Source organism: Lithobates pipiens, unplaced genomic scaffold (genome assembly GCF_037356315.1).
Source record: "Lithobates pipiens isolate NorthernLeopardFrog02 unplaced genomic scaffold, aLitPip1_a1.2 Scaffold_27, whole genome shotgun sequence".
Lineage (NCBI taxonomy): Eukaryota > Metazoa > Chordata > Amphibia > Anura > Ranidae > Lithobates > Lithobates pipiens.
The window spans coordinates 46041219-46044583 of record NW_027507788.1 but is presented as its reverse complement, the minus strand read 5'-3'; positions in this window follow the sequence as shown (position 1 = coordinate 46044583).

Here is a 3365-nt window from a genome sequence, read left to right as displayed (position 1 = left end):
GGGTGTCATTAACTTTTAACTGACACTCCCAGCAGTTCGCATAGGGCAGTGTGAACTGCCACCGGGAGACATGCGATGCGGGAACCCGGAGTGGATTCGCTGGGTTCCCACATCGTTGCAGTGCGAACCAGCACTTAGGCTTGGTTCACATTAGTGCGATGCGAGAACCCTGCAAATCCACTGCGGGTTGCCACATCACACCTGACTCGCAGGCGGTTCACACTGCCTTATACGAAAAGCTTGGAGTGTCAATACAAAGTTAATGACACCCCCAGGTCGGTTCACATATTGCTGTGCAAACTGTCAATTCAGACATGAATCGGATCGCATGGGTGTTTACACCCATGCAATCCGATTCTGGTGCAGACCAAAAAAGGGTCCTGCATGACCTGGGTCCAAATGCGATGCAAATTCAGCCATACTATCTGTATGGCAGAAATCGCATAGCATAGACTTCACATGTGATTTGCACTGCAGTGTGGTGCGAATCACATGTGAGGTTGCACAGCACGCTGGTGTGAACCGAGCCTAAAGACTGCCCTATAACTATAATGGCCCAAGGGCTATGGCCGACACTACCATATGGCAGCTTAAGCAGCCACCTCAGGGCGCCAGGATAGGGGGGCAGTAAAATCCTAATCCCCAGCCACTTGCTGGGGATTCTGATTTTTACAGTGCTGAATGTGTTTTTTTTTTTTTTTTTTACAGACTCCCAGCCCCTATAGCAGCTGGGAGTGTGTGTACTTTAGTAAAGCTGACTGTCACCTTTCATGTGGAAGTGTTACAAGTGGCTGTGAAGCCGCCTATCACTTCCACCATTGCCACGATGTGCAACCCTCTTCACCATGTTTACCAGGCACCACTGTCCCACCTGTGGGCTCGGTGCTGTTGTGGTGGGTGGCACTGAGAAGGGCGGCGGTAGCTCAGCAGACCTTCGTCCACTCAGCCACCCTAGGCCACTCTAACCTATGTTAAAAACAGCTGGCAGCCGCTGCTTTTTTTTTCTTCTGTAGGAAGTTGGGCCGGAGGCCCAGCCGGCCGCTGTTTTATTCCAGGAGTTGTAGTCCGCGCTCAAGCTCCTGAGCAGGGCAGAGGAAACTACCACTCTGGTGAGCCTGCATTTATGAACACTGGTGAGGCTGTGGGCACTGATGAGGCTGCATTGAAAAACCAGGTGAGCATGGATGAGCAGATTCAGTGGTTCAATGGGCCACTTGATTGGACAGGCTGCCAGCCCTCCCCTGTATGATATCACTTCTTGGACCAGGGATAAACAAAAATCCTTGCACCGGCCCTGCGCAGTTTGTTGTTGCCATTTAAAGGGGGACCCCACCTTCTCTCATTTTTTTGAGTGCACTCGAAAACCACTAGGAAACTGCTATTCCTTTAGACACGTTTAGGTTACAGTTGTGTTGCTAAATATTGATTTACCTATTCTCGTATTGATTTTTCTGCTATTGATATGGAGCTGCTTTTATAGATATATTTGTTTACCTTTATTACCTGAGGGCAGTTCTACTCTGCTTTGTGAACTGCGCTTTTTGCCATTTATGCAAGTTCCTAATTCTAGACAAATAATGTCTACCACTAAGCACGTATGTAATTGTTTAGTGCCTATATCCTACAGTAAGGTGAAAGGTACTATATGCTATGTGTGTTTGTAGTGATTAAATCAACCAGGTGTGTCAGAGGGACTGAGGGTGTTCTTGGAGTTGAGGCGCAGAACAGGGAACCCAAAATTGCCAAGCTGCTCCTTCAGGGGTAGTGCGACACACATTACCCTAGTTTTGATTGACAGGGGACCTTAAAGCGGGAGTAAACCCAGTTTCAAAAAACACTTGCCGGAAATGCTAACTTTCACATTGGTTGTGCTCTCAACCAAACTTTCAAACCATCCAATGGCTGGTTTCATAACTGATCACAGGTGCAGTTTTATGGCAGTTAAAGCGGAGGTCCACCCTAAAGTGGACCTTCCGCTCATTGGAATCCTCCCCCCCTCCGGCGCTACAATTGGCACCTTTCAGGGGGGAGGTGGGTGCAGGTACCTGTACAGTACAGGTATCTGCACCCACTTCCGGGATAGCTCTCTGCGGAAAGGGGCGTAGATTACGCCCCTTTCCAAAAGTCCCCCGCTGCCTGCTGGGAAACCCACAGATCCCAGAGGCAGCGGGTCCATCCTTATTGCGCAGCGCGACTCGCGCATGCGCAGTAGGGAACCGGGAAATGAAGCCGAAAGGCTCCACTTCCTGATTCCCATACCCAAGATGGCGGCGGCAGCACCCGAGAGACGATCGAGAGATCGGCTTCGGGTGCCGACATCGCGGGCGCGCTGGACAGGTAAGTGTCACTATTTTAAAAGTCAGCAGCTGCAGTGTTTGTAGCTGCTGGCTTTTTAAAAAAAAAAAAAAAAAACGCGGACTCCCGGCGGACTCCCGCTTTAAAGAATCATTAGAGGCCAAGATGGCAGCTTCCTTGACTGAAAATTATAAAAGGGTTTACTTCCACTTTAACACTGCTGTGCTCAGAGCCCTGTCTCACTTAAGTGCGCCGAACATCTGACCTGTAGCACTTTATTTTAGAGGCGACAGGACATGTTAATACCACTGTGTGAAGGCAACGTTAAGAGCCCTGTTACACTCACCTCTCTTGTAACCTAAGACTCCTGATGTTCTGCCTACCAGCCAATGAGGACTGATGTTGCATCCGCGCACGTCACTTTTCCTATCCACCACACAAGCATCTCAATCTGGGAAGGCCTGCAGCATAGTTCAAGGGCATCAGTGGGGCCTCATGTCTAAGTTTTGCCTAAGGCCTCACAAAGCCTAGAGCCGCCTCTGTACAGGACACTGTGCAAACACACTCAATACATGTATTGTGTCATTTGTTCAGTCACCATGCTCCCCATCTAATCTCAGCCTGTCTCTAGCACATGCCCTCTCCCAATCACCTACCTTTCGAACATACCCCTTGCTCAAGAAAAGCCTTCATCCGGCTATAGGCTGGAATACAGGCACACTGTGAGTCCTGAAACCCCACCCCCCAGAACTTTTAACCTTGTAAAAGTCAAAATGATAATTTCTGAAGCTAAGTACAGGCATACCCCACTTTTAAGTATGCAATGGGGCTTATTTACTAAAACTAGAAAGTGCAAAATCAGGCTCACTTCTGCATTGAAACCAATGAGCTTCTAATCCCAGCTTCTTCAATTAAACTTTTGTAATAAAACCTGGAAGCTCATTGGTTTCTATGCAGAAGTGAGCCTGATTTTGCACTTTATAGCTTTAGTACATAAACCCCATTGTGTACTTAAAAGTGGGGTATGCCTGTACTTATGGTATCTGCATAATTAGAATTGTGTTAGAAAG